Below are 24,333 nucleotides of genomic sequence, written 5' to 3'. Positions count from 1 at the left end.
TGATCTGTCTGAACTCTGTTTCATCTGCATCTTCTTCAACCTCATCCTTCATTAGCTTCAAATTTGCTTCCATAGGGCTTCTTGTAGCATTGCATTTCAACATATTGAACCGTTTCAGCAATTGACCTGCATATTTCTTTTAATGCAGCACCAAACCATTTGTTGTACGTGTGAACTCAATGCCCAGAAAATAGCTTAGAGTTCCCAAGTCTGTCATTTCAAATTCATCTTTCATAGCCCTCTTGAACTCATTTATGAATCTCGTGCTTGATCCAGTAACAAGTAAGTCATCCACATATAGGCAAATGATGATCAACTCCTTCTCAGAATCTCCCTTCACATATACACCATGCTCAACTGCACATCTACTAAACTTCTGATTTATCAAATAGGAGTCAATCTACTTTATTCCAAGCTCTTGGAGCTTGCTTCAGCCCATATAAGGACTTCTGCGGTCTATACACCTGATGCTCCTTCCCTTTCTTAATGAAGCCAAGAGGTTGCTGCACATAAACTTCTTCCTCTAGTGGCCCATGAAGAAAAGCTGATTTGACATCCAAATGGTATAATGGCCATTCCTTTACACTAGCCATAGCAATTACTAATCTGATAGTTTCCAAACGAGCCACTGGTGCAAACACCTCGGAGTAGTCTAGACCTTGCTTTTGGAGAAAGCCTTTTGCCACAAGCCTTGCTTTGTGCTTCGAAACTGTTCCGTTTGGGTTCAATTTCTTCTTAAAAATCCACTTCACACCTATGCTTTGTTTTCCAGCTGGGAGGTCTACTAACCTCTAGGTTTCATTCCTCTCTATTGATTGGATTTCTTCCTTCATTGCCCTGCTCCAAACCGGCTGCTTCATTGCTTCAACCTCGTTTAATGGTTCTGCTCCAGTCGTTAAGGCTATATGTACCAGATTTCCTCCGTCATCAATTTGCGTATCTGAGTAGACTTCAAAATCGGACAGTCTCTGAGGAATCATTTTATGTCTTTGTTGTCTTTGCATCACAATTTGTTGAGATGAGCCATTAACATCTGTAGCTTCTTCTATTTGCTCTGCAGAAGTAGGATAGTCAGTGACACCATTCACCTTTGCCTTCTTCAAACTGGATTGCATCTCATTCCAATTCCAGCTTTCATCCTCGAGCACAATTACATCCTTGCTCAACACCATTTTCTCCTTAATTAGATCATACAACTTGTAGGCACCAGTAGCATGATATCCAACAAATATCAACGCTTCACTCTTGTCATGAAGTTTTGTGCGCTTCTGGTCTGCTATATGACTATAAGCTAGTGAGCCAAACACCTTGAAATAACCAACAGCTGACCATGTGAATCATTGAAGTTTATAACCTATGAAGAGAACTAAGGTAGACAAAATCTGAATTTTGTATTCCAGGCTGTTAGGATCAGTTTAGATAACTTGGGTAAGTTAATTGTGACTCATTAGGAGTGTTAAAAGTGTTAAAAATAATTTATAAGTGGTAGATTCAGAATTGAGTACCTAGGTTGATGAAATTGAGGGTTTAAAGTTTAAATCAACATTAAATCACTAGATAATAAGATTAGGAAGTATTAGAATCAGTTGTACAAGTTTATTTCGTCATATAGATCAAGTTTGGAGTGTTTGAAACTCATTAAAGTGTCTAAGATGCACCAAAACCAGAAAAATCACGTTGCTGTCAAAACCTGATAAGAATAATTGATTATCTCACTTGATAATCGATTATTTTAGTCAGAGAGTTGTATCATCTTCAAAGCTCACGCAAATAATTGATTATCACATATGATAATCGATTATTGTCGTCGAAAAATCATTCAGGACAATTTTTGGTGGTTTTAGGGGTTTCGGATGTCCGTTTTGGACGTTCTTTAGGTCGTTCTGGGGGTTTTTGACCCTTCCGAAGCCATTGGTGAGGGTCTCCAAGCTGTTTGAATTACTAAAGTATTGATAATTGAAAGTCCTAAAGAAATTTGTGTTAATAAGTGATGGTTTTGTGAAAGTATGTAATGTATGAGTTGTTTTTATGACATGGTTGATGTTGTATGATGGTGTATGGGTTTGGTATGAGACAATATAGTAAGAATCCACTTGAATGACTATGAAATTTTATGTTTGATGAATCAAAGTGGTTTATGAGGTGTACATTAATGATCCAAGAGGAATATCATGTGATTTAAAGTGGTCGGATTGAATATGAAATTAAGATCTCTCGGTGGGATCAGTTAGTGTGTTGAATGAATGTGAGAGGCTTAAATATGGGGGGTTATCCCTAACACTCCAACGGTCTTTCATTCTAACTTAGAGAGGATTGACGCGTGTGGTGGGAGTAGTGGGAGGTCCTAGGGTAGGCGCTATCACTTAAGGTCTATTCCGCGGTAACGGACTAGCCTTGTGTATGGTCGGGTGGAACCCCTCGGTAATGGCTTTGCAAAGCAGTAGGGACCATCACAAGTGCACAACCCGTCCCAGCTCTACATACATTCTATGTCCTGACGTGTCTAGGAGTCTTAACATGATAGGATGCTTGCGTTAATGAGTTTTGTGAAATAAATATTTATGTTTAGGATGACTTACATGTTTATGTGTGTATGGACGTTCTTGGAAATGCTAGATTGAATTGAAATTATCTGTATGTTTGTTTGAGACCTAGCTCACCCTTGCATTATACGTGTTGCATGTGTTTGTCTTCTCCCTTGCGATGATCATCCAATCCTTTGGATGTGAGTAGTAGGTGATGATGTACCATTGGAGCAAGCTTTGGAGGTTGAAGAAGACCCAACCCCTAGTACTTAGGCCCTCTACTAACTCTTAGTTGATTAGCGTGTTATTTTGAAAAACTCCTAGCTTTTATTTTATATAATTCGACACTTTTAGAAAACATTTTAGGTCTCTTTAAAATTTCAATAGCCTTGTATTTTGGAGAACTTTGGAAACTTAGTACTCAAGTTTGATTTCGTTTTAATTCCCTCTATCTTTTGGATGACTGTATACATATTTAAATACTATTACATCTATCTCTCGACTACTTTTATATATTATAATAATTGAATCCTATTATATTATATGTATATATAATATTTTGGGATGTCACATTAATGATGATAAATTAATAATATAATATACTATATGTTTTAATATATTTAATCATTTGAGTATATCTAACTACCATTAAATTTCGTAGAGAATTTTAATAAAATGATTTAAGAGAATATTTAGGATACTATAAATTATATTGAAAATAGTATATATATTTAGATGTTTACAATGTTAAAAAAACTTAATAATATTCTAAAATTTGTTTTAAAAATATTTTATTTTTAATATTTTTATTATAGAAATAGTAATGCAAAGAAATAGATAAATGCTTTTGGAATAAATTTATAAATATAATTGCAGGTAATTCCATTTGTTGTAAAATCATTGGGATTTAATGATATAGAAAAAAAAAACATAACTCAACTAATTGTCTTAGTTTTTGGTATTCACTTCTGTCGTTATACTTTATAGAAATATTACATAATTGTTTTACAAGAAATTCTTTTCACTCAACTGTCGCTGCAAATAAAATTTGAAGAAATTATTACTTATAATTTTAAATGACAAAAAGTTTTCATATTTGTATTTCACAAAATATCATCTTAATAATTTTTTCATAATTTAAATATTAATTGATTATCCACTCTGCAACAATTATAAAATGACATCATTATAATATTAATTGATTATCATTATGAAAATATTATTAAGAGGGATAACAATATTACCCTATAAAATGACATCATTATAATATTAATTGATTATCCACTCTGCAACAATTATAAGTGTTCACGTATGACTAATATTATAAGGTTGTCATTTAACAAAGGAAAATGATACTTGAACAATCTCTTTTGACAACATTTAGACATGGGAGAGGTGTCTAAATGGGAGTGGTCCATGTGGAAAATCAAAAAGCAAATGAAATATGACGTGGAAAGGGGGTGGGCAGGGTTTTCAAGTTGGCGTTTCAAATTTCAAATTCATTTGGAAGAATTGTAGAGAGAGAAGCGCGAAGGTTGAGAGGGAGAGTGTGACCTAGAGAGAGAGGCCGAGAGAGTTGGAGAAAGGGAGTTCGAGAGAGAGAGGTCCGACGGAGTGCTTGCCGGAGTGCCGCCGAACAACGTTGAAGGCCGTGTCGGAGCTATTCAACCCCTCCAACCGGTTCCGATTCACGGCCGTCGCAGCTCCGACGTTGGCCAACGAAGCGAAGACGACATCGTCTTCCGTCCGGCCCAGCGAACTAGGCCGACCACTACAAACCCAGCGTCAACGAACGGTCTGCCAAAGTCACTACCGAACAAGTTGAGAAATCACTGCTGGAAGCCTCTACTGAACATGCTGCATTTCATCCACCGAACGGTCTGTGTTGCATCGAATGATCAGAACCAGGGAGCTCTTCTTCTTCCTCTCCTTTGGGGAGGTTTAGGTTTTGGTTTCTTTCCCATTTTCATGTATTGAACTCAGTCTCTTTGAAAATTTCTAGTTGAATCTGCTTCTCCACTCAAGTTTCTTATTCATTTTACGCTTTTACTGTTCATTGTGCTGCAAGTTTTACTGTTCATCATCTATTTCACGCTGCCATGGTAGGATTTTATTGTTCATGCTTGCTTTCAGTCGCTGGTTCCATTCAAGTTTGTGTTTCTGGGTTTGCGTTTTATGCTTAAGTTTAATTTGTGCATTCTAATTCACTGCAATTACGTTTCTTCATTGTGCGCGTTTACTGTTCCTGCCTTTATTGTCATACCGTTCAGTCTGTTAGAGACCGAACGGCTCCTTCATTTATGCTTACGTCTACCGTTCGGTTACTCTTTAGAACCGTTCGGCTTCTGTGTTCGTGCTTATAATAATTGTTGTTTAGAGACCGCTCGGTCTTAATGTTCATACCGTTCGGTCACCTGTAGGGTCGTTCGGCCTTTACCTTACTGTTTAAGTTGCTTTAACCGTTCGGTTCGACTTTCCTGCATTTCTATTTCGTTGGATTGGAGGCCGTTCGGTCTCCATGCTTACCGTTCGGCCCATTCTTAGGGCCGTTCGGTTTCTGCTTGCAATGATCGGTGTTTACTTGTGCTTTAGTTTTTACTTTTAACGTTCGGCTTGTCTTGTTCCTTGTTAGGACGCTCGGTATTTAGCAACCGTTCGCTCATTTCCTTTTTCGGAGACCGTTCGGTCTCAATGTTATTACCGCTCGGTTTTTACTTCTGTGCAATTTAAAGTGCACCGTTCGGTCAGTGCTTTAGCCCGTTCGGTCTTTTATATCACCGTTCGGTTTTAACACTTATTGTTAGCACTGTTCGGTTTTCTACTAACATTTCCCATTTACTGAATAATATACTAATAAATAATCAAAAAGAATAATTTTTGTGGAACATGAACTAAAATATTGTAACAAACAAAAGGTTTATTACTAAATATTTGTTGACCTTTTACACATCAAAACACATGCCCTAAGTCAAATATTGTCTTCAAAATATTATATATAATTATTCTACATAACTAGGACTTTAGTTGAAATATTTGGGTACTTATGTTATCAGTTTTGTCCACAGGGGTTTGTGAACTTCTAAAACATCTTTCTACCTCACAAAAATGACTTCCATGTTGTAATAATATTTTCTTGCGGTATCCTGCCATTTCCATCAACGTCAATTACACCTCAGGTCACCAAATAATTAACACCAACAACAAATCTAACTTTAAAATAAAATGTGGTTTAACAATGCAAATAAATGGGTACTTATGTTATGTATTATGCCCAATAAGGTAGACTTACTTCGACATCAAGGTTTTCATCTACTCTTGTCAATTTAAAAAAAAATGATGATAATACACAATCACAAAATAACGTGTGGGATCGTAGTTAATATAATTGGGTACTTACTTTATAACTTATGCACACTAGGGTGCACTACCTTTTTCATAAACGGTTTGAACTTGTAATATTCACCATCATGTTGAAAATTATTATATTTTAATAAGGCTGCTAAATTATCAATAAATAACACAACCTAGGTCCCAAAATTATGTTAGAAAACAACAAATGTACCTAACAAAACACAAATGGGATCACCGTTCAATTAAGTGGGGACTAATGTTATTACTTTTGCTCACCACGGTTACCTGACTTGAACATCGACTTAATCAATTTGTAATGTTCAGTTTCAACAATGATGGTGTATGACCAACAATATATTTCAATTTAATTTGTTTGTTATGATTTCCGGTGTAACAAAAATAATAATCAATTCCAAAACCTAATTTCTATCGACAACCATGCCAAAAACTCCATAGTCATGCCTCAAATTCCCCATCAATACCTTACAAACTTCATTTCAAAGAACTTGATTTCATGTTCATCCCACTTGATTTGAACTCCCTGGTTCTGTCATAAACCATTACAGACAACAAAAATCAAATCATGACAATTCAAAAAAGGATTCCAATGTTTTCAAAATTCAAACAACTATTTCAACAGGATTCCAAACATGATAACATTATCTAAAACTTAAATTCCTAATGTAATACAACTTATTCAAGTACTCATTGTTTTCTTCTAACACCTGTAGTATAAGGACTTCTTTTTACGATACTCTTAAGCCATATTCGGGGTTGCGCTTTCATACGATCATACATTGTGCTTTGTTGCATTTCAAAACCACCTTCAAACACCGGGGTTTGCTGCTCATGTTGAACCGGTGTACTTTGACAACGATCTTCACTTCCCCACAACGGTTCTTCCACAAAATCTTCATTCTTATCTTCATTTTTTGCTTCAACCAACTTTCTTAAATCGTTAATACTACTTTGCATGTCCACAATTACCCGTGTTTGTTCTTGTACAACAAAAAATAATTTTTCCTTATCTCCTCTATTTTGCTTCTTAAATGGAATACCAAATTTCTGACAAGCTCCTCTTTGGACAAACCAACATCAATAACAACCTGCAATGTCATTAACAATTTTTATTTCATAATAACACAAATCATAAATTACTTTGCACCAACACATTCGTCTAATCAACAACTACTCACCGATCCCTTTGCCAAACCAGTTTTGATAAACTTATCCCCAATATTCATATCAACCCAGTTCAACAACCTTGGAAATTTTGTTACCCATGTACTATAAATGGACTTCAATGTCACAAAATGGTGACAAAACCATACCTGCAAATTTTTAATCCATCAACTATGACAATAAAAATTATGAAAACAATAACGAATCATTGTCTTTGATTAACAATTACATAACAAACATGTACCTGCAACAGGTAAGCGCATCCTTGAACATGAATATGACTTTTGCTTGTTTCATTCTTCATTGTTGTTGAAGCACTACACACACTTTCAACAAAGTACTGAAAAACTAAACTGCCCCAATTATACTTAGCCACACACCCCAACTCCCAAACAAGGTCAAAAATAATTGGAAATACTACTCCACTTCGATTCGGAAGCAAGAACTCTAATATCCCTACACTACTGGAAAAACGCAATTTACAGACGGCATATTACCGAAGGCTTTGAAGCCCTCGGTATTGAGATGATTAGCGAAGGCTTATAAGCCCTCGGTAACATTCTCTCTAATTTAAGTCTCAGATTGGAATTTTCGTTCCCCAGTTTCATTTTCTTCACGCTTCGTCGTTTTCTCCAAATTTTCCAATTTCCCTCCCCTTTGTTCTCTTCTCTGAAGCTTCCCCCTTCCCTTCCCTATTCTGCTCGTGTCCTCCAATGTGCCCTCCAATATTGAGCGATTCTGGGACAAGTGAGGGTTGGTTGGTTGACACTGGTTTGGGGATTCTTTGGCTGGGATTGAAGATGACGGTTTGGGGTTCTAAGCCTAGGTTCGCTGAGGCCGGTTTGGTGGTTTTGCGGTTGGGTTGGTTGACGCCAATTTGGGGGGTTTTGCGGCTGGGTTCGTTGACGCAGGTTTCGGGGTTCGTGGGAGATGTCCGGAACGCAGCGACAACGACAGTCTCACTGAAGGTTGGTAGATCTGGAGCGAATAGCATTGCGATGGTGATGGAGGTAGCAAGACGCGCTACGGCTGTTTTTGTGGTGGCTCTGCCGGTCTACGAAGGGGACAAGAGTGTGTGGTTGTGAAACTGTAGGTTTGTTATAATTAATTATGAAATAAAAATGAAATTGACTTTGCATATGTATGAGATAAAAGTAAAAATTTGGAATTGGAGTCTGAGATTGAGATTGAGATTGAGTTTGAGTTTGCACTTGAAAGAATGGGAGTTCAGCAAAAGCTCATTTCTTTCTTCTTTCATTCTTCTCTTGTATTCATCATGATTCCTTCAAAATCTTCAAGTATCTATATTATATGATTGATTGAATATAATACTGTATGATGTAGTGATTCATTACATGGAGAAAATATTGAACGAATAAATGGTGCTCTTTAAGTTATTTTGTCTTGAAGCATGGTTAGAAAATATTATTGTATTTTGTACTTTAAAATGAATAGAAACTGGGACTTATGTGAAATTTACATACTGGTCAATATTTGATGAGTATACTGTGTGCTTTTTTAATCCATATCGCACCCTTTTGAAGTTCCAAATGTAAGACCAGTAAGTAATCTTATTTACGAGATCCCAGAGTCTGTGTTTGGAATACATTTAGATAAAATTATGTGCTTCTGAATATTTTGGATGCCTTTATAAGGCTTTCTGTTGAGCTGTGAGACTTAAGCATGTTTTCATAGATTGATAAAATTTGAATAACTGTAGATATTATGATCATCGTTTGGCATTTCCTTTGCTTTTAAAACTTCATATCACGCAAGCTTGATTTTTTCAGTTTCTAGTGTATCGGGTTAGAATTTGTAGTCTTGCTTTTCTATGATGGGTCTTGGTCTTGGCTGTTTGTTTATAATATCATAGCTTATGACACATTCCTTGTATCTTCATAGATTGTTAATAAGGGATGTTAGTTTCTCAGTTTCCTGTTTTATATTTAAATTCTTCACAAAACTGCTGCTTTAAACGGGTTGTTGTTAATTTCAATGGACATTTGCTTCTGTTATTAACATAATTTTATTTATTATATTTCAGACCATGGCCAAATCTTTTGAGGTTACTAAGTTACCAGGTACATGAAGTTATGAATTTTATTTAATCCATTTGTTTTGTATAACTAGCTCTTGATGCATTTTCTAAAAACCACTAGAGCTCTTATGCAACATGATTTTGCAGTTAGATCAGCCAAGTTTATTGCACGCAGACAATGGGTTGTTGCCGGAGCTGATGATATGTTTATTCGTGTATATAACTATAACACGATGGATAAGGTCAAAGTATTTGAAGCACATACTGATTACAACTGTTTTCTTCTTTTTCAGATTTGGAATCTTGGCTCACCTGGCCCTAATTTTACATTGGATGCGCATCAGAAAGGAGTAAATTGTGTTGATTATTTTACAGGTGGTGACAAACCATATCTAATCATTGGTTCTGATGATCACACTACCAAGGTTTTGTTTTAATATTTGTTTTTGTTTGTTTGCTTCTTTGATTTATTTGTTTATGCAATTATATACATACATATATGCATATAACATATGAAGAGGAATAACAGTTGAAACTTACGAAACAGGTATGGGATTATCAGACCAAAGGTTGTGTCCAGACCCTAGATGGTCACACACACAATGTATCTGTTGTATGCTTCCATCCTGAACTTCCTATAATCATTACTGGTTCTGAAGTTGGTACAGTACGCATATGGCACTCCACAACTTATAGGTAAAGTGGAATGCACAAATTACTGAGTTATGAGGTTTAATATTATTCTTATTGCATTTGTCACTTTCCTCTAGATTTTTTTTCTTCAATAGTCATCACTTGTGTTGGAAATTGGATTATTTGTTTATGGTTGACTTTTGACCTTAGAGAATAAAACTTATATGGGTCTGCCCTTTTTGTTTATTCTGTTTGTATAAGCACATAAAAAGAGTGGAAAGGTTTATTTTGGTGACTATAATGTCTAGATGTGATTTAAAGTTAAGATAGCACATATTGAGATTGATAGGACATATTCAAGTGTCTGGTTTTAAGCTGTTGCTATATTTATTGGAAGTATATTTTCAAAATTTGTTTTATGGTTTGATCTGCTTGCAGGCTGGAAAATTATTGGGTGGTTCAAACAGAGTTGTGATTGGCTATGATGAAGGAACAATTATGGTCAAACTTGGTCGAGAGGTACCTGTGGCTAGCATGGACAACAGCGGAAAAATTATTTGGGCTAAGCATAATGAAATTCAGACTGTCAATATAAAAGGTGTAGGAGCAGATGTTGAGGTGTGAACTCTATAATAAAAATTTGGCTGATTAATTTGCTAGCATGAACTGTCAAGTTCTCTTTATTTTTAGTGACATGTGCAAGTACTATGCTTCTTAGATTGCTGACGGAGAAAGGTTACCTTTAGCTGTTAAGGAGTTGGGCACATGTGATCTCTATCCCCAAGTGAGTTAATATGCTTTTTATATTTTGTTTCATTTTGTTGCCTGGTTTTTCTATTTTTAATTACAAATTTTCTATTTTTAATTATTTTTGCTCTAATGCAAAATTTCGCAAAATCAGAAAGTAGCATTTGTACATGATTTAGCAAATTAAACATTTTGGTACATTTACATTGACCTCATCATCGGCATTTTTCTCATGTTTCATGAATCATGAATCATGAAACATCATGTTACATAAAGATTGAGTAACATATAAGATTAAATTCCATCCCCGTTTAGAACTTGTTTATATACCAATATGTAGTGGCAGGCGTTGAGATGCAAAATTTAGGGTGTTTGGTTGAGTGCTTACATAATTGATTTAGTCACAGGTAAGCTTGAACTGAAGTATTATATGTTTTAAACTTAAATTTGAGATAAAGTGGGACATAATTTTCTCAACTCAATACAAAAGCTACATTTTTGGTTCTTTTGTTGTTTTACTTTGTAGAGCTTTAGTTTAGATATATATGCATCACATTCTGCAGCAGCCCAACGCCTTGTTTTTTTTTCGCCCTTCGGAAATTACCGAAGGCTTTTGCCCTTCGGTAATTACCGAAGGCTTTTGGCCCTCGGTAATTACCGAAGGGCGAAAGCCCTCGGTAAATGTTAGCGACAAGGGATTTACCGAGGGCTCTTTGGCCGTCGATAAGCCTTCGGTAATTACCTTTTACCGACGGTTTTGGGCAGTTTCCGAGGGCTTCTGGCCTTCGGTAATGCCCTTCTTTTTTGTAGTGCTACCAATATATCCAAGCTGCAAAAATGTTCTATTGGAAAATTTTCATGTTCCTCTAACAAAAAGTCATATACCATGCTGACATATACTTTCCCCTCAGGGAAGTACTCCCTACAAACACTACGATGCCCAACTTTATTTAAATCTATCACTTCACCAACAATAAGCAACCCTAACGACAGACAGACATCAAATTCAGTAAACTTAATAACTTTGTCCCCAAAATAAAACCCACTAATGTTATCTACCCATTGACCACATAACTTAGATAACAAATTCCTACCTATCTTAATACAACTTGGTAAGTATAACAACCAACCAAAAACACTCTTCTCAATGTAACCCTTCTGCTCAATAGTCAATCGTTCGTTCAAAAGACCTATCATCTTGGTTTTGCAGTAGTGTCTGAACACTAACTGCATACGAAGTCATGCTTACTAATTAAATACAGTCAAACAACAAATGTATGGAAATCAAATACAATCCTACGTACCTTCTTCCTTCTATCACGTCCTTTACTTTGTTCACCAAGTTCCTCCATCACACTACACCAACACAAAAAGTGAAATTACATTACACCAACACAATCAAGTAAAAGAACAAATTGGAAATGATAACAAACATTGTGAGCATTTGTTAAAAGACAAGCAAAAAAAGAACAAAAAAATAATAGTAATTTATTAATTCATATCATTCGTGCCACATAAAAATACATTTTGTAAGACTCGTGGTACAGGAACAGAACTGGTACCTAAGGCAAATTAACTGGGTACCTGGGTTCAAGTTTTAGCACACCGAGGCCAACTACGACCACCACACTAATTTTGGGGTGGCTTGTTTATTTTCCCTCAATTGATCTACTTCTAAGTAATCTGGGAACAATTTCTTAACATTTTATTAACAAATTCGTGCCACATAAAAATACATTTTCTAACACTCATGGTACAGGAACAGAACTGGTACCTTAGGCAAAATAAGTGGGTACCTAGGTTCAAGTTTTTGCACAGCAAGGCCAACTAGGTCCACCACTCTCATTTTGGGGTGGCTTGTTTGTTTTCCCTCATTTCAGCTACTTCTAAGTAATTTGGGAACAATTTCTTAACATTTTATTAACAAATTCGTGCCACATAAAAATACATTTTCTAGGACCCTTGGTTCACCAACATAACTGGTACCAAAGCCGAATGAAGTGGGTAATTGGGTTGAAGTTTTTTCACAGCAAGGCCAACTAGGTTCACCACTCTCATTTTGAGGTGGCTTGTTTTTTTTCACAGCAAGGCCAACAAGGTCCATGACTACCAATCCAACAAAATTACAACAACAATGTAAGATTAACCAAACAACATCTATAAAAATCATTAACACTACAAAATGCAATAGACTTCAATTATATGTCAAATTGTAAAGGATAAACAACAAATGGAGAATCACACACACAGTATCATTAATTATATCAAAGGACCTTCTAAAAAACCCAATTCATCCCACCACATTTATGTCATCTAATAACTTATCAAATATCTACATTACGGGTAAAGCATAAAAAGTGAAATTTATTCCATAAATTTTCCCACTTTTTCCATAAACATTTTCAGTACCGCAAAGGAATAAAGTTTATGTTCTCATGTCCATAGTATCAATCATCACACATTTAATTTATCCAACAAATACTATTAACAAACCACCTCCATCATACATAAACAACATTCCACCGCCATCCAACAAGTCATATTTGTACAGCTTACACACAAACGTATCATACATAACCAAAACCATCCACATACAACATCATGCATGTATTAAAGCTTCATTCCACTGAAATAAAAAAAACGAACCTTGAGTGAACACAAGGTGTGCCGGTTGGAACACAGACGACGAAAAAGGTGTGGGTGGGACTGACAACCCGGAAAACCCCTCTTTTTCGTCCACCGAACAGGCGACACTCTAGCGGCACTCCGGCGATGCTCCGGCAGCACTCCGGGACAGCGACGGAAGCAGGTGGGATGAAGCGAGACCTTGAACGCGCCCCTATGGTAACCGTGAAGATGATCCACAACTTTGCAACTTTCCCAAACCAATCGTCCTTCGCGTCCAACCATTTCCTCCATTGTCACCTTTCATTTCACTACAACAAAGAAATCCCTTCATCAACTTTCGTGCCCACTCAAACCCTAAATCCCCAATACTTATATTCACACGTAGAAGAGCAAAATAATACATATCATCTTACCTCCTCAACAAGACAAACTCCAACCTTTAACTGAGATGATGAAGAAGCACCCAACTTTGCCCCCAACTGAGATGACGAATAAGAACCCAACTTTCGTAATCTGATTTCAATCACCCACACACGTGCCAATCACTTAATCTCATTCCACAAATTAAACAAGCAACGTGGCAAATACTTAAGATGGAAGCTGGCAGAAGACGTGACCTTGCAGTTTTCTAGATCAACAAAAAGTTAACATCGTTCCTTTTAAAGAATAATATTACATGTTTCAATACTATGAAGACTACAAGCCATCAAAGTTTTGAGTATAACCAAAAATCAATGATACTTAAAGGACTAAAAGCATATTATAATTAGTGTATGTTATTATAAAATTTAGGTTTAATTGCTTCCTTTGTCCCCAGTTTGGTTGAATTGTGTCAAATTCATCCTCATTTTTAAAAAAGTTTCATTGTCGTCCTCACGTGGTATAAAAGTGTCAATTGAATCCAAACATAGAAAAAATTTGTGTCAAAGTAGTCATTTTTCCTATATCTCTGTGTCTTCCTTTCATATGTCACTTCTCTGGAGCTATGAAAAGCCTTAAATTGGATAAGGTAAAATGAATATCTGTACTTGATTGTATGAAAGGAAGACACAGAGATATAGGAAAAATGACTACTTTGACACAAATTTTTTCTATGTTTGGATTCAATTGACACTTTTACACCACGTGAGGACGACAATGAAACTTTTACACCACGTGAGGACGACAATGAAACTTTTTTAAAAATGAGGATGAATTTGACACAATTCAACCAAACTGGGGACAAAGGAAGCAATTAAACCTAAAATTTACATTTGACAAATAATATATTATTACCAAATAAAATATCCACCCAATTAATTAGACATAATTTTATTGTATGAGAAATTAGCTTGGATACCTATTTAAATAATAAATTAAAATTTAACTTTTTCCAAATTTGAATATTTTTATTTAAGTTCTTACTTTTAAATAATAGAAATTTAATTTAAATATTTTAAACATGTAGGGAAAAATACTTCTAATTAAAATTTCATTAAAATAATAAAAAATAAAAAAAATACAACACATAATTAAATTAAGAAATAAATAATATATTTCATGAAATTAAATACTTAATACCATAAAATACATTCAATTAATGTGTCCTAAAATGTATTTATATTTAATATATATATATATATATATATAAAACGATGTTTCTATGGAAAATTTTTACTATTATTAAAGAATGATAAACTTTGATTACAACTATAGAATTAGAAAAAAAAAGATAATAAACTTTTTTATTTGCATGACTTGATTAGTATATGTAATAATTATTTTTAAAAACATTAGATCTATTAAGAATATAAATAATTATAAAATAACAATAATCTAACTTCACGCTATTATTCTAATAGCATGAGAGGTTTCTTTTTTATGATGTGCAAATAAGCTATGGTGTGTTACATGTTTTCATAGTTAGAGTTTAGTTTAATTGAATCTAGATATGTTATGTGTCAAAGCTAGGTTATTCTTAAAAGAAATTTAATCATAGCATAATCTATTAAATATAGTTTTGACTTGAACTAGACTATTTTAAAATTTATAAAATACTAAAACTATTAAAATTATCATCTTAATTGCATTACACTCTTTCAATAAAATTTTGTCTTAAAACACTATAACAACCCGGAAGGGAGGTTACATATTCATAGTTTTAATTCACATTGTATCTTAATACCTTGCTCGCACACCTTAAATATCATTTTTTCTCTACAATGTTTGGTAATTTCCTTAATGGAAATCGATGATAATATTGTCAAAATAAAATTCTTTGATTTTATTTATTTTATTTCATACTCAAGTTGCAATAGTAAAAAGGAAGACATAAGATGGAGGAGTAGTTAGACAATAAGAATGAAAATAAATCAACATTGTTTATTAATCAAGATTATTTTTGAAAATTTTGTAGAACATAATTTCTTCTATCAATTTTTTCAAAAGTTCTTCCCACAAATTACAGTTTTTTTGTACATTCTTGCATGCATGTATTCATCACGTTATTTGTAAGATCATGAGCATCTGAAAAGAAAGTAAAGTCAATGGTTAAAATTATAAGCAATAGGAAAACTAATTGTCAAAGTTATGAAAAAAATTAATTAATAAAATGAAATCTAAATGAAAATGTAAAACTATGAAAACAAGTAAATATTTTGAGAAAGTGTATACCTGTGTTGTAGGAAGTGGACTTCAGTAAGTCACAACTAGTCAAACATTTATAAACAGGATCAGAGGATCTATTGCGGTGTGATCGACAATCTTTAATGCATTTATCATATGATGGAGAAAATAATTTAGTCTCACATTTAACTGCACATTTAACATTGCATATAAAAGCATCATTTTTGCTACTTAATTCAGCATGTGTAAAACTAAAAAGAATCATGACTATAACTAAAATTTCAATAGGTTTTATCTCAACTTTTCTCATATCTCTTTTCTATGTTTTTCAAGGATTTAAAATATGAATAGAAGGAAAAGTCTTTGCCATTGTTTTCCGAAAGATAACCATAAATTTATAGATAAATACTTATTATACTTTTTTACATTCAAAAATAATTAGTCAACAGAATTTATTTAAAAATAAAAATATTAATAACTTATTTATTATTTTAAGATATAATTACATGTAAATTTTGACTATGTTTCATATTTAAAACCCAATATTTAAATATAGAAAGTTAAATACAAATTTATAAAGAAAAAAATATTATACTTTTCCATTCTTAAAAATATTTAGTCAGTAAAATATACTTTAATTGGAAAAATATTATTATGTTCTATATTATTTTATTATATAATTAATATATCAATGAATGTAATTTGTGACTATGTCTCATAAATTTTAAATATAGTGTTTAAATAATTTATATAAAAATTATATATATGTGTGTGTTTTTGTGCATATATGTATAAATTTAAATTATTTAATAAATAAATAATTAATGCAATATTAAAAAAGTGTAAATATTTAATGTACGAGTGTTTTGTTCTAATTTATTTTAGAATTATTTAATGCGTCTATCTCGTGTTAATTTAATTCTTATTCTTTATGCAAAATGTTATTTTTATTTATTTTGTTAAATTACAACCTTGTAATATTAGTGAAACGTGACAACGTATAATTGCTATAGTGGATAATCAATTCATATTATAATGATGTCAATTTATAGGGTCATATTGTCATCCTAATGATGTAAGAAAATAATATTTAAATTATGAAAAAATTATTTAGATAATATTTTTTGAAATGAAAATATGAATACATTTTGTTATGTAAAATAAGTAGTAATTACTTTAAATTTTATTTTCAGCAATAGTTGAGTGAAAATAACTTTTTGTAATACAATTGTGTAATATTTGTATAATCTATAACGAGAGGAATAAGTGAATACCAAAACATAATGAAATAAGACAATTAATTGTATTCAAAATGATTTTACAACAAATTTGAATTATCTAAATTATATTTATAAAAATATATTCTAAAAGCATTTATCTACTTCTTTGTGTACTATATAAAGTATATCGATCGGAATTGATTCTCACTAAGCAGGTATTAATAGGTCAGTTTGTTTTATGCTCTACAAATATACGATATTAATGATTTAATTTTTGGGTTTGATTACCTAAAATATATTGCACTAATAGTTAATCAATGCAGTGTCACAAGCTTTATAAGTAGACAACTTATGTTCAGATACAATGATCATTTTCTGTTCTAATAAAATTCTTTATGGAACATATCTTACTTATTCGTACCATCACTTAACTTATATTAAATTATGAAAATTATTCGTACCATCACTTAACTTATATTACTAAGAAAACAAGTATTCCAGCTAAAAGTTTAATCCCCTGAACTTAATAGATTTAATACATATATAATAATATAATATTAATTATAACTTAACCTTGTTAAGTTTCTTTACTGTTATATATCCGTTATATAATAATTTGCATAAAAGTTATATATTATTATATAATATACAAAGATTATAAAAACGGAATGAAATCTAATATATAATATACAAAGATCCACTAGTACAATAATAAAGAAAGACACCGGTTAGTTTTTGTTATAGGCATCGGTTGTAGAACCGATGCATACAAGGACGAGGTAAAAAGGACATGTTTTATGCCTCGGTCAGATGTCGAGATAAAACAGTACAAAATTATGCCTCGATTATCTAAGAACCGAGGCAGTATATTTTTTTTTTCTCAGATTTTAGTACACAATGGAACCGTGCTCTTCAGATGCAAAAATCAATTTTCATGTCATAGAGAATTCCCATTGTCGTTGATTGATCATGTGTAAACCTTCAACCCGAGAAGTGGCTCTGACGGCTGAGTGGTGCAAGTGACATTGTTCTTCAGCAACAAGAAAATCCCAAAACCAGAAAATCCAAAACTAGAAAATTCCAAAACTGAAAATCCAAAACCAGATATGAAGAAGAAGTAGAAGAACAAGAGTAGATTTGACGAGAAGCAGAAGAACCAAGAAGCTCCCTTAGGGTTTCCAATCACTCGAGGAGGGGAAGAATGGCTGAGGCAGCAGCGGCAGATCTGGAGTGGCAGCGGATCTGGAGCGGCAGCAGCGGCGGATCTGGAGCGGCAGCAGCGGTGGATCTGCAGCGGCGGTCGTCTGGAGGCAGCAGTGGTCGTCTGGACTGTGCACGACAATGGGAAGAATGGGAGAGCACAGAGGGGAAGGGAGAGCACCGAGAAATAAGAAGTTGTTCGAGTGTGAAAATGAAAAGGTTCAGAGTATAGGTAGTAAGTGTATAGGCAGCGGTTGTCGGGGTGACCCGAGGCAATAGTGTTTTTTCAAAAATGTTGTATCCTCGGGACAGATGTATAGGTCTCGGGTCTGCTTCTACCCGAGACAGTATTACCATTCGACCTCGGGTCAAGCTGTAACCAAAGCATATAGTCTTTTACGCTTCGGATTTTGCGTAACCGAAGCGTATATGACGCGTTAGTTTCCCCTTTTTCTACTAGTGATCATAAAAGAATTATATATTATATGTTAATATATAATATAATATAATATATTATTTATAAATCTTGATTTTCCTAAGAGTAGCATAGTATAGCACCTTTTATTAAAATATGAATTTCTTTATTTAACACCGTAGGACCCACACGGGAAAATCACCTGGCGACCACCACCGAAAGAAGAACTTGAACATTCACCGTAAAGAACCAATGATGCACCAATGGCTTCAAATACCCACGAGACTAAGAGTGGGGGGAATCACAACAAAAATGATGGAGCTAGGTTTTTTAGTCCACTAAATCGATCTGAGAGAGGGAATCCCAATGTTTAGGTTTTAATCATCTGGCAAATTACCGAAGGCTTAATATCCGTCGGTGATTAAAATCACCACACCATTACCGAAGGCTATAAGACCGTCGAAAAAAGACCGTCGGTAATGCGCGTGTTTCCTGTACTGCCTCGCTCACTCTCTCCTCCATGTGAACCACCCTCTTTTTTTCCCGAATCTTTCTCATTTTCCAGAGACTACTCCCATCAACACTCGAAACCTAATACCCTATTTTCCTTCTTTTTCCAACGCAACTCAAACAGAAACCTTGAATCATTGATTTCTCTACAACCCGTAACCCTACTCCCCACTCAATACATAAGCAAACTGACATTCGTTAAGGTTTCGTAAAACAACCATTACATGGTAAATGCACTGAAAACAACCATTACATGGTAAATGCACTGAAAACAACCATCATAAGAATAAGCGCAAGAAAATCATCCAAACCCAATACACATGATATAAGCGCAAGACTACCTAAAATAGAAGTTTTCTCTTTCCTATACTTAAGGATCATATAATTAATATAAAAAAATAACTTACTCTCTTCTCTGAACCCATCTAAAAATTTGAAAATAAAACTAAAACTAATTAATAACTTTTTATACTACTCCTAAATACTTTAATCACCTAATTCCATACCATAATTAAATATCTAATATTCAAAATTATAAAATAAAAATATAAAATATTTTTCTTCTATCTGGGTTTTACCGCTACAAATAACATTTGAAGAAATTAATACTTCTAATTTTAAATTACAAAAATTTTTCATATTTGTATTTTACAAAATATTATCTTAATAATTTTTTCATAATTTGGATATTACTTTCTTACATTCAGGATGACAATATTACCCTATAAAATGACATCATTATAATATAAATTGATTATCTTAATAAAAGAAATAAAAATAACACTTTGCATAAAGAATAGGAATTATATTACTACCTCATAGACACATTAAATAACTCTAAAATAAATTAGAACAAAACACTCCTAGTGATAAATTAAATATTTTAACTTTTTTAATATTGCATTAATTAATTTTTTATTAAGTAATATAAATATATACATATATATACACAAAAACACACACATATATTGGATTTAAATATTTAAATATTGAATTTAAATATTTAAATATTGGATTTAAAATATTTAGCTTTCTATATTTAAATATTGGATTTTAAATATGAAACATAGTCAAAATTTACATTTAAAGTAATTATATCTTAAATGTATTTAAGGTCAAAATAATTACATTTAAAGTCAAAATATATTATTTTGACTAAATATACTTAAGAATGAAAAAGTATAATATATTTTTTCCTTACGTGTCTAGCTTTCTATATTTAAATATTGGATTTTAAATATGAAACATTGTCAAAATTTACATTTAAAGTAATTATATCTTTATATAATAAAGAAGTTATTAATATTTTTATTTTTAAATAAATTTTATTGACTAATTAACTTTTAATGGAAAAGAGTATAATAATTATTTCTCTATAAATTCATGGTTAGCTTTCTGAAAACAATACCAAAGACTTTTCCTTCTATTCATATTTTGAATCCTTAGAAAACTTACAAAAGAGATATGAAAAAGTTGAGATAAAAGCTATTGGAGTTTTAGTTATGGTGATGATTCTTTTGAGTTTTACACATGCTGAATTAAATAGCAAAAATGATGCTTTTTTATGCAGTGTTAAATGTGCATTCAAATGTGAACTTAAAGTCTCTCCTCAATATGAAAAATGTCTTAAAGATTGTGAATCACACTCTGCAATACATTATCCCCTGATCCTATATTTAAATGTTTTACTAGCTGTGACTTAATGAAGGTCATTGCCTACAACACTGGTATGTGCTCTCTCAAAATTTTTACTTGTTTCAATAGTTATACATTTTTATTTAGATTTCATTTTATTAATTATTTTTTTTATAACTTTGTTAATTAGCTTTCCTATTGCTTATAATTTTAACCATTGACTTTACTTTCTTATCAGGCGCTCATAATCTTGCAAAAAACGTGATGAATAAGTGCATACAAAAGTGTACAAAAAAGTTATAATTTCTAAGAAGAACTTTTGAGCTAAACATTGATAGAAGAAATTATATTCCTACACAATTTTGCAAAATAATCTTGATCAATGTTGAATTATTTTCATACTTATTAATTGTGTAACTACTTTCCTCGATTTTGTCTTCCTTTGTACTATTGAAACTTGAGTATTAATAAAATAAATTTTTTTTTTAACAACATTAACATAAAATTTCCATTAAGAAAGAAAATTACAAAATATTCTAACAAAAAATAGTGATATTTAAGGTGTGTGAGCAAGATAATTGAGATATAATGCGAATTAAAATTATGAATATGTAACATTTCTTCCGAATTATTATAGTATTTTAAGACAATTTTATCCATAATCTAATTAAGGTGACAATTTTAATAGTTTTAGTATTTTGTAAATTGTAAAATAGTCTAGTTTAGGTCAAAACTATATTTAACAGATTATGACGTGATTAAATTCCTTTTAAGAATAACCTAACTTGGCACATAACATATTTAGACTCAATTAAACTGACTATGATAACATGTAACATACCTTAACTTATTTGCACATCATAAAAAAAAAGAAACCTTTCAATCCATTAGAATAATAGTATGAAGTTATGTGACATCCCAAAATATATAGCAATGTATATATGTAGAATGCATCGATTATAATAATAGAAAGCAGTTAAGAGTACACAATAGATAGGATTAAGGGGTACAGTTATCCAAGTCTGACTGGGAAGTTTTAAAACTTAAGTACAAGTTCATAATTCTCCAAAATACATGATTGAATAAAGATTCAATGGGACCTAAAGAGTGTTTCCAAAATACAAATCATGATAAAATGAAGGCTAGAAGTCTTTCAAAATAAAGAGTTATTTAAAATAAGAGCTAGTAGAAATCCTAAGCACTAGGGGTTGGGTCTTCCTCAACTTCCAAAGCTTACTCCAATGGTACATCATCACCTACTGCTCACATCCAAAGGATTGGATGATCATCGCAAGGGAGAAGACAAACACATGCAACACATACAATGCAAGGGTGAGCTAGGTCTCAAACAAACATACAGATAATTTCAATTCAAGCTAGCATTTCCAAGAATGTCCATACACACCTAAACATGTAAGTCATCATAAACATAAATATTTATTTCACAAAACTTATTAAAGCAAACATCCTATCATGTTAAGACTCCTAGACACGTCCGGACATAGAATGTATGTAGAGCTGGGGTGGGTTGTGCACTTGTGATGGTCTCTATTGCTTTGCAAAGCCATTGCCGAGGGGTTCCACCCGACCATACACAAGGCTAGTCCGTTACCGCGGAATAGACCTTTAGTGATAGCGCCTACCCTAGGACCTCCCACTACTCCCACCACACGCGTCAATCCTCTCTAAGTGAGAATGAAAGACCGTTGGAGTGTTAGGGATAACCCCCCATATGGAAGCCTCTCACATTCATTCAACACACTAACTGATCCCACCGAGAGATCTTAATTTCATATTCAATCCGACCACTTTAAATCACATGATATTCCTCTTGGATCAATAATGTACCTCATAAACCACTTTGATTCATCAAACATAAAATTTCATAGTCATTCAAGTGCATTCTTACTATATTGTCTCATACCAAACCCATACATCATCATACAACATCAACCGTGTCATAAAAACAACTCATACATTACATACTTTCACAAAACCATCACTTATTAACACAAATTTCTTTAGGACTTTTAATTATCAATACTTAAGTAATTCAAACAGCTTGGAGACCCTCACCAATGGCTCCGGAAGGGTCAAAAACGCCCAGAATGAACTAAAGAACGTCCAAAACGGACATCCGGAACTCCCAAAACACTAAAAACACTCAACCTGCGACACATAATTCGCTCAGCGCACCCCCCTTGTGCGCTATGCGAATTTCGTCTGCAGAGGAAGCTAAATTCTGCAGATTTTTCTGCATAATTGAGCAACTCTAACTCCCTTTTACCAATTCTAATCATTTTTGTGAACTTCTACCACTCATAAATCAACTTTCATGCTAAATTAAACTTACCTAAACAATTCTAATCCTTTCTAACATTATTATAAAGTGTTTATGCATTGATTTAGATTCTACAACTTCAATTTTATCAACCTAAAGGTCTAAATTCAATTCTACAACTTGGAGTTGGTTTTTAACCATTTAAACATGCCTACTAAGTCACACATGACCTACCTAAGTTACCTAAACTGACTAGGATCACCAAGAATGCCTAACTCTAAATTTGACCACCACACTTCCTTTCTAACTCTAAAACACCAATTTTTCCCAACTTAGAGACCCAAAACCCGATCTTACCTCTTTTCACTAATTTTGACCAATTTAGTGACTCAAACAAGTCATAATACAGTGGATAAAACTGTCCCAACAGTCCAATAACGCTGCAGACCACATTTGCTCAAAATCACTCCCTCACTTCCTCTAAAATGGCCTGAAATTGACCCTAAAGACACTTGATTTCCTTTCTAACAGCACTACCACAAAATTTTCACGCCAAAACAGTTCCAACATACACAATTCCATCATTCTAAGTCATTCCAAACAGCTTATAGACATCAATCACCAAATTCACATAACACACACTTCCATACATGTATTTCAAGTTTAACTAGAACCAAGTTCATGCTTCCGCAACATAACACTACAAATTTTATCACGCATTCACTCCACACAGTAAAATCAAGAGTAGAACTAGCTCCCCTTACCTTAAATTTCCAGTACTTAAACTCAAGAGGAAATCCAAAGGCACTCTAGAAAAATTGACAGCACCTATATTTCACCAAATGGTGATAGAAATTAGTCTCTAAAATAAGCTTAGGGTTAAGATTTTGGGGAAAAATCACAAGTGAACTACATGCAGCAAAATTTGCTACATGATCACAGTTCAAAAAGGGGAAAGTTACTTACCCTACAAAATCGCAAATGCAATCGGTGAAAATTGGAGCCCTTGATGCAAAGATCGCCTAAACGTCTGCGGAATGGGAATCGAATGACTCAACGGAGGGGAAATCTAGAGAGAAGAATGAGTTTTGGAGAGGACAATGTTAGAGAGATGTTTGAAAGAGAGAAAATGAAATGTAAGTTTCTGAAAATATCTTCAGAAACTGTTTTTAAGTTTTATTTATTTATTATATATATATATATTTTTCTTTTTAAGGTTATTATAAGTTACATTATTATTATTATTTTTTAGTTTTTTATATTCTTTAAGATATCTAACGTTTTTAAAAATAATTAATACTGATGAAGAAATATGTGCTAAAAAGTTTATTGTCTTCTGTTTCAAATTCTATAGTTGTAATCAA

General features: G+C 33.0%; 1 long non-coding RNA gene across 1 annotated transcript; it reads right to left on the bottom strand.

Annotated features, from left to right (window-relative positions):
* Positions 1-21,697: 21,697 nt before the first annotated feature.
* On the bottom strand, positions 21,698-24,104 carry LOC108340146 (uncharacterized). The gene is made up of 3 exons (XR_001833167.2): positions 23,936-24,104; positions 23,734-23,797; positions 21,698-21,947 (listed from the first exon to the last, which is right to left on the bottom strand). It is a non-coding gene; the product is annotated as an uncharacterized LOC108340146 (long non-coding RNA).
* Positions 24,105-24,333: the final 229 nt, after the last annotated feature.

Source organism: Vigna angularis, chromosome 5 (assembly GCF_016808095.1).
Source record: "Vigna angularis cultivar LongXiaoDou No.4 chromosome 5, ASM1680809v1, whole genome shotgun sequence".
NCBI classification, from domain to species: domain Eukaryota; kingdom Viridiplantae; phylum Streptophyta; class Magnoliopsida; order Fabales; family Fabaceae; genus Vigna; species Vigna angularis.
The sequence above is the reverse complement of the archived record's forward strand: the minus strand, read 5'-3'. Positions and strand labels throughout refer to the sequence as shown.